Source organism: Tupaia chinensis, unplaced genomic scaffold, assembly GCF_000334495.1.
Source record: "Tupaia chinensis unplaced genomic scaffold, TupChi_1.0 Scaffold000570_1, whole genome shotgun sequence".
Taxonomy (NCBI): Eukaryota; Metazoa; Chordata; class Mammalia; order Scandentia; family Tupaiidae; genus Tupaia; species Tupaia belangeri.
In genome coordinates, this window is record NW_006160084.1 from 556,208 (window position 1) to 563,550 (window position 7,343).

At 44.5% G+C, this 7,343-nt stretch overlaps 1 pseudogene; it reads left to right on the forward strand.

Moving 5' to 3' along the window:
• Window positions 1-4,193: 4,193 nt before the first annotated feature.
• Window positions 4,194-4,496, forward strand: LOC102472039 (NADH dehydrogenase [ubiquinone] 1 beta subcomplex subunit 3 pseudogene; annotated as a pseudogene).
• The last annotated feature ends 2,847 nt before the right edge of the window (window positions 4,497-7,343 follow it).

Below are 7,343 nucleotides of genomic sequence, written 5' to 3' on the forward strand. Positions count from 1 at the left end.
TAGCATATGTCAAAATGGACTTTGCAGGTATAATTAAGGCTACAAACTTTAAAATAGATGATCTTAGGTGATCTGAGAAGGCTCAGTTTAATTGCACGAGCCCTTAAAAGCAGAACTTGGACCCAAAATTCCAGGTGGAGAATGGCAGAGAAGGGATTCTGGCATGGCCATCCTTCCCCCACCCCCCAGCCGATTTCTCGCTTTTGCTGTCTCTTTCTCTGGTGAGTACGTACATCCTATGGCAGCAGCCTTAAAAAAGAAAAAAGAAAAGTAAAGAAAAACCACTTTGGCTGGAGGCAGGAGAGATTCAACAGAAGTAGAAGCTATACAGATTTGAAGTCTGAGAGGGCCTCGCCTCTGCTAGAGTGGGCAATCTAGAAAGCAGAAGAATAAATGGGCAGCCTCTAGCAGTGAAGACTAGCCCTACTGACAGACAACCAGCAAATGGGGACCTGGCCCCTACAACGGTGAGGAACTAAGTTCAGCCAACCGCCTGAAAGAGCACAGAAGTGATTCGACCTGAGTCCCCAGAAAGAAGGCAGCCCTGCTGACACCTTCATTTTGGCTTCTTGGACTTAGAACCTACAGAAGTGCAAGGTGAATAAATCTGTGGGTTTATTTTTGGCCACTAACTTGGTGACTTCTTATAGCAGCAGTCAAAAACCAATACACACATGCATACACATACATATTGATACCTATGAATGAATGTGACGTTATATTGTTTTCAGCATTTCCCCCGGTTTCGCTGTTATGCAGATGTTACACAATGCTATTTATCATTTTCCACTTATCTTGCTGAAACAATCATTCGCTAGCTTAGTGCCTCTCTGTTGTGCAGGCTGAGTGTTCCCTGCATTGTTTTCAAGTCTCTCTGGGAAAGACACTGCCTCTTTGGGAGCCTGGCGTCTGGCTGGAGAAAGACTGACTGCCTGCTGGTTGTTTCTGAGGCTACTAATCAATATTTACCATTAGAACGACAACTTCATGCATCACTAAACTTTGACCTCTGTACCCCAGAGCAGTCCCAAGATGTCAATTGATGTATAGGCAATATACATATCCATGAATACAATGCGCCTTTCATAGACTTCCCTGAATTAAATTTTAGAGGCTTTGGCAATGGCAAAATAATGTTGCTAATGTACTAGCGAGCCCAGGATATTTAGAAAGAGTAATTATGTTTATGCTTTTCAAAAAGACCTTTTGGATGGATATTGCATTTAGAATGCTGACTAGATGTCTCTGTCTTCTGCACCAATGGGTGGTATTGGGATAAAGTGTCCTTGGAATCAGCCATGGAAATAAGCATCGACCTGTGGTCCCAAGATCTGAAAACCAGCATATAGGCCTCCCTAGAAATCAGAAGCCACACCTAAAAAACTTTCATCCCACCCCTCTTTTATCTACAACTTTTGGAATTTGATTTCCCCAGAGGCATTTATTTTTCATGGGACTCTTCATATAATGTCTATCATCACATAACATAGTGGTATTCCCAGTAAAAGGTGATTATACTCTTGTTTTCCTGGATCTGTTCAAACAGAGTCAATTGCCAAACAGCTGTTTGGATTAAAACCAAATGGTTAATTCATTTGGGCTTTCAAGAGGCAGTTATTTGATTAGAGGGATCATATTTGAATGGCCTTTGGCAACTTCTTAGATCCAGTCATTGGGGTCCATGCACTCAGCCCTTGTGTGGAACTGGAGTCATTGGTGACTCAAATATAAAAAGGTTTATCAGAAGATAAGAGGCATAGAATTCCACTGATTAAAGAAGAGTAAATGGGCCAGCCAGTGGTTTGATGGTTTAGGCAGCTGGATCCCACATGGCAGGCTGTGCAGTTCGAGTCCTGGACCCAAGGCTTGAAAAACACACTGGGCACATGTGCATGCATGCCCAAAATCCTTAGAGAAGAATGGAAGAAAAGGGATTGCAGTGTGGTCATCCCTACAGTGCGTGATTTCTCACACACACACACACACACACACACACACACACACACACGAATAGCTGAGTTTCATGGGGACTGAAAAGTCATTAGGAACCAAACAAGACTATTCCCTCCACCTCTTTCTCTTGCTGCTGTCTGGAGCTATTTGGCATCTCCTCATCACTCTCTTCTGAAATTCCCTGCTTACTAACTGGCATGTGGAATCAACCTTAAATTTATGCCACTTCCAGCCAGCTCTCTGGAACTGACTCCACAGATTAACTTCATCTCGATTCTGAATTCAAATTCATTCGATTTAAAATTTCTCAGAATTTGACTGGCTCAGTAGGGTCAAGTGCCTAGTTCTGGTTTAATCAGCTATCCCTGGGATGAGTTAGGAGTGTTATGACTCCGTACTCTGGCTCGTCCAGGGGGCAGATGGAGCAGGGAGAAAACAAGTGGTATCTTGGAATATTTTCTCATCTGATAATAGTGGATGGCTCCCTGCTTCTTCTTTTCTAACCAATCCACAAACTCTTTAAGGGAGGAAGCCTTTTTCATCTTTATCTTCACCACCATCTTTTTTTTTTTTTTGGAGAGATTTTCACTGTAGGGCGCGTGCGCTCGCCAGACAGACAGAGAGAGACATAGAGACAGAAAGCGAGAAATCATCCCCCAGGGGGGATGGTCACGTCGCAATCCCTTCTTCTCCATTCTCCTCTCGGCATCTTGGGCACGCACGCACACGCGCCCGGAGTGAGTTTTAAGCCACCGGGTCCGGGACACGAACCGCAGTCGACTACGTGGGAGTCCAGCGACATAGCCATTACGCTAACTGCTGGTTCCCTCTTCACCACCATCTTTTTAAATTTTTATTTATGTATTTATATTTTTTTAGAGATTTTTTGCTATAGGGTGCATGTGCTTGCCAGACAGAGAGAGAGAGAGAGAGAGAGACAGAAAGCAAGAAATCACCCCCCAGGGGGGATGGCCATGCCACAATCCCTTCTCCTCCATTCTCCTCTCAGGATTCTGGGAACGCACGCACATGCGCCCGGTGTGAGTTTTAAGCCACTGGGTCTGGGACGCGAACCGTAGTTGACTACACGGGAGTCCAGTGACATAGCCATTACGCTAACTGCTGGACCCTTCACCACCATCTTTATCTTCAGTACCTCATACATAGAAGATGCTCAATAAATACATAGTGTAATGACAATGTCACTGGACTCTCACATAGTCGACTGCGATTTGTGTCCCGGACCTGGTGGCTTAAAACTCACACCGGGCGCATGTGCGTGCGTGCCCAGGATCCCGAGAGGATAATGGAGGAGAAGGGATTGTGGTGTGGCCATCCGCGCTGGTGGGTGATTTCTCGCTTTCTGTCTTTGTCTTTCTGGCGAGTGCATGCACCCTTATAGAAAAAAACTCTCAGAAAAGAAAAACAAAAAAAAGAGAGTCATGCTTACATCAACTCATACTTATTTCTAATAGTGTTGGCCGTGGGCTGGCCCTATAGTCCATTGGTTAAGGCAATTGAATCCTGCATGACTGATCTTCAAGGTGTGAGTCCAGACCTGACAGTTTGAGGATCATGCCAGATGCATGTACATGCATGCCCAAATCTCAACAGGATACGGAAAGGGAGGAGAAGGGATTACAGAGTGATCATTTCCCATGGTGGGGGCTTTCTCCCTCCCTCCCTCCCTCCCTCTCTTTCTCTGTCTCTCTCTGGTGAGTATTTATGTCCTCAGGCAATTTTTTTTAATGTATGTGGGAAATCATTCTCAGTAAATTCTAAAGGAAGTCAAAAAGCTTAAATATCAAATTATGTTTATTAGAGAAAAAAATAGTAGGGGCCAGTCAGTGGTATTGCAGTTAAGGTGGTTGGATCCCACATGGCCGACTGTGCGGTTTGAGTCCCTGGAGGCTTCATAAACTTAACAGGCCCAGACCAGCAGGTGGTATAATGGTTACATTGCTGGACTCCCACATAGTCGAACATGGTTTGAGTCCTGGACTCAGTGGCTTGAAACTCACACTGGGTATGTGTGCATACATGCCCAAAATCCTGAGAGGAGAATGGAGGAGAAGGGGTTGTAGTGTGGCCATCCCCCCAGGGGGTGATTTCTCGGTTTCTGTGTCTCTGTCTGTCTCTGTCTCTCTGGTGAGCACAAACATCCTATAGCAAAAAATCTCTCTCTTAAAAAAAAAATAAAAAGAAGGGGGGTGTCCTGAGAGGTCAGATTGCGGTCAGTCATGGCCCATGGATATGAACATGGTCATGGTTATGGTCATGGTAAAATGGAGCGTCCAGATGATAAGCAGTGGAAGATAGAAGGAACACCATTAGAAACTGTCCAGGACAAGCTGGCTGCACGAGGACTAAGAGATCCATGGGTCTGGAATGAAGCTTGGAGATACATGGGGGGCTTTGCAAACAATGTTTCCTTCATTAGTGCATTATTACAAGGATTCAAGTGGGGATTTGCTGCATTTGTGGTAGCTGTAGGGACTGAATATTTCCTGGGATCCACGAATAAAGATAAAAAGCATCACTGAAGATAAAAAAAAGAAGAAGAAGAAGAAAAAGAAGAAGAAGAAGAAGAAGAAGAAGAAGAAGAAGAAGAAGAAGAAGAAGAAGAAGAAGAAAGCAAACAAAAATACCATATGTGCATATGTGCCCCAAATCTCTAGAATAGAATAGAGGAGAAAGGATTGTGGTGTGGCCATCCCCATCCCCTGGGAAGGGGTGATATCTCACTTTTTTTTTTCTCTCTCTGATGAGTGCATGCACCCTATCACAAAAAAAAAAAAAAAAAAAGGATAAAAGAAAAGAAAAGAAAAAAATAGTGATGATCATAACCCATCTTCTGAGTGTTGAGACAAAAGGGGAAAATAAATAAAATTAATTAATTAAAAATATGGGTTTAGACAGGCTGACCACACCTGAGTGCTTCCAACATTGTTGGGTTAATCGTCATCATTATTATTTTAAGTTTATTCATTCATTTCCTTCTGAGAGATTGGGAGGAGAGAGAGACACTTCCAGCAAGATCTTCATGCCATGATCCACCCCCAGTCTCAGCCCGCCTAGATCACGTGCACGTGCGTGCACATTTGGCATGCACAAGGAGGTCCTAGGACACAAATCTACGTCTCTCTCTCTCTCTCTTTTTATAATATATAGAACTATTTATTTAATTTCATTAATTATTACTATAATTTTAAAATTTGCTATAGGGCATGTGCTCTCACAAGAGAGAGACAGAAAGAGAAAGTGTGAAAACAAGCCACCAGGTCCAGGACTCAAACTGTGGTCGGCCACCTGGGAATCCAGGACCTAAACCACCATGCCATCTCTTGGCCCTCCTACGACTCTTTTCACGTGGGTCCAGAGCACATCTCTGCTGTGCCTCTGCCTGGCCCCACTTACTGTCCATTTTCCATGAGACAAGCCTTGCTGAAAGAGCTGTCTACATTCTTATCCCATTTTGTCCCCCTACAATAATCCTATGAGGAAACTGGAGCTAAAGAAATAGAGGAACTTGCCCAAGGACACACAGCTCCAAGTTCTGTGGCCAATTCTAAATCTTAATGACAGCCCAGCCCTCTCAAGCATTCTATTGTCCTTCCCTCAGTGCTGTGAGGAGTTCTGGGTGAGGCTGAGAGAGGAGGCTGAGAGAAGTGTTGGCTGGGTCAATGCCAATTTTGTGGAACTAAACAAAATTGTTCCATGCTAACAGTTTTTGAAAGCGTTTTGAACGTGGCCTTGGGCCTTTCATGGTTCTGAGGTTTTCCTACAACTTCTCTTAATTGAGTCTTTCCAGGCTGAGCTACAAGATTTAAGCAATTCAAACAAAAGAATCCTCAGAATATCTCTTTCCCCTTTCAGCTAGGTGAGAATGAGTCCCCCAGTTTTTTGCCTTTTTTTTTTTTTTAATTGCTAAAAGACGTGAACTCTCCAGAGAAAGAGAGAGGGAAGGCACTCCCCCGACTGGAGTGTGGTTAAGCCAAAAGTCCTTTTTCCTCTATCCTGTCAGGATTTGGGGTATGCTGTGCTTTGTACATGTACCCAGCCTGTTTCTCAAGCTACCAGGGCCGGGAGTCAGACCACAGCCAGCCACGTGGGACCTGGCTCCCAAAGCACAGCACTTCACCTCTGCACTATGGGGCCAATCCTGGCTTTTTGCCCTTTTCTTTTTTTCTTTTAAGAATTATTGGTTTGGGACCAGCAGTTAGCGTAATGGCTTTGTCACTGGATTCCCACGTAGTCGACCGCGGTTCGAGTCCCAGACCCAGTGGCTTAAACTCATGCCAGGCGCATGTGCGTGCGTGCCCAAGATCCTGAGAGGAGAATGGAGGAGAAGGGATTGTGGCATGGCCATCCCCCCTGAGGGGTGATTTCTCACTTTCTGTCTCTGTATCTCTCTCTGTCTGTCTGGTGAGCGCACACGCCCTATAACAAAAACCTCTCCAAAAAAAAAAAAGAAAAAAAAAGAATTATTGGTTTAATTTTGGGTGAGCATATAGCATGGTCACTGGACTCCCACATGATCGACCGTGGTTTGAGTCCCAGACCTGGTGTCTTGAAAATTATGCTAGGCACGTGTGGGGCCGGCAGGTGGCATGGTGGTGAAGGGCGCTGGACTCCAATGTGGCCAGTCGTGGTTTGAGTCCCAGACCTGGGGGCTTGCTTTCTTACTTTCTCTCTCTCTCTTTTCCTCTGTCTGTCTCTGATCAAATTAAAATGAACAAATAAATGTAAATAAAATTTTAAAATAAAATTATGCTGGGTACGTGTGCACGAGAATGGAGGAGAAGGGATTGTGACATGGCCATCACCCCTCAGGGATGAATTCTCACTTTCCCTCTTACTGTCTCTGTCTCTCTCTCCAACAAGAGCACACAAGTCAGAAACCTCTTTAAAAAATAATTCTTTAATTTTATTTATCATTATTATTATTTTTTAATTTGCTATAGGGCATGTGCTCTTACAAGAAAGAGAGAGAGAGAGAGAGGAAAAGTGAGAAAGCAAGCCACCAGGTCCTGCACTTGAACTGTATTCAGCTGTGTGGGAGTTCAGCACCTCAACCACCACGCTACCTGTTGGCCCCAGCTTCTTGCTTTTAATCACTGGAAAACAGTGTGAGAATTCTCAGTCATTCCTGGCCCTGAGTTAAGGTTGCCATATTTTATTGTGCCTGGCACAGGGGGGGCCAAAATCCAGCCTAGGTTCTATTCACCGAGTTGTGTACACTGGAACGCCCAGGGGAAGAGGTGCTGCATTCTAATCCACATCTTAGGGCACCTTATGGGCCCCTGTGGGCTAGAGACAGCCTCAAAAGGATATAGCATTGTTTCAAAATTCCCTGCTTCAGGTTTTGATTATGACTTCTGGTAATTCCA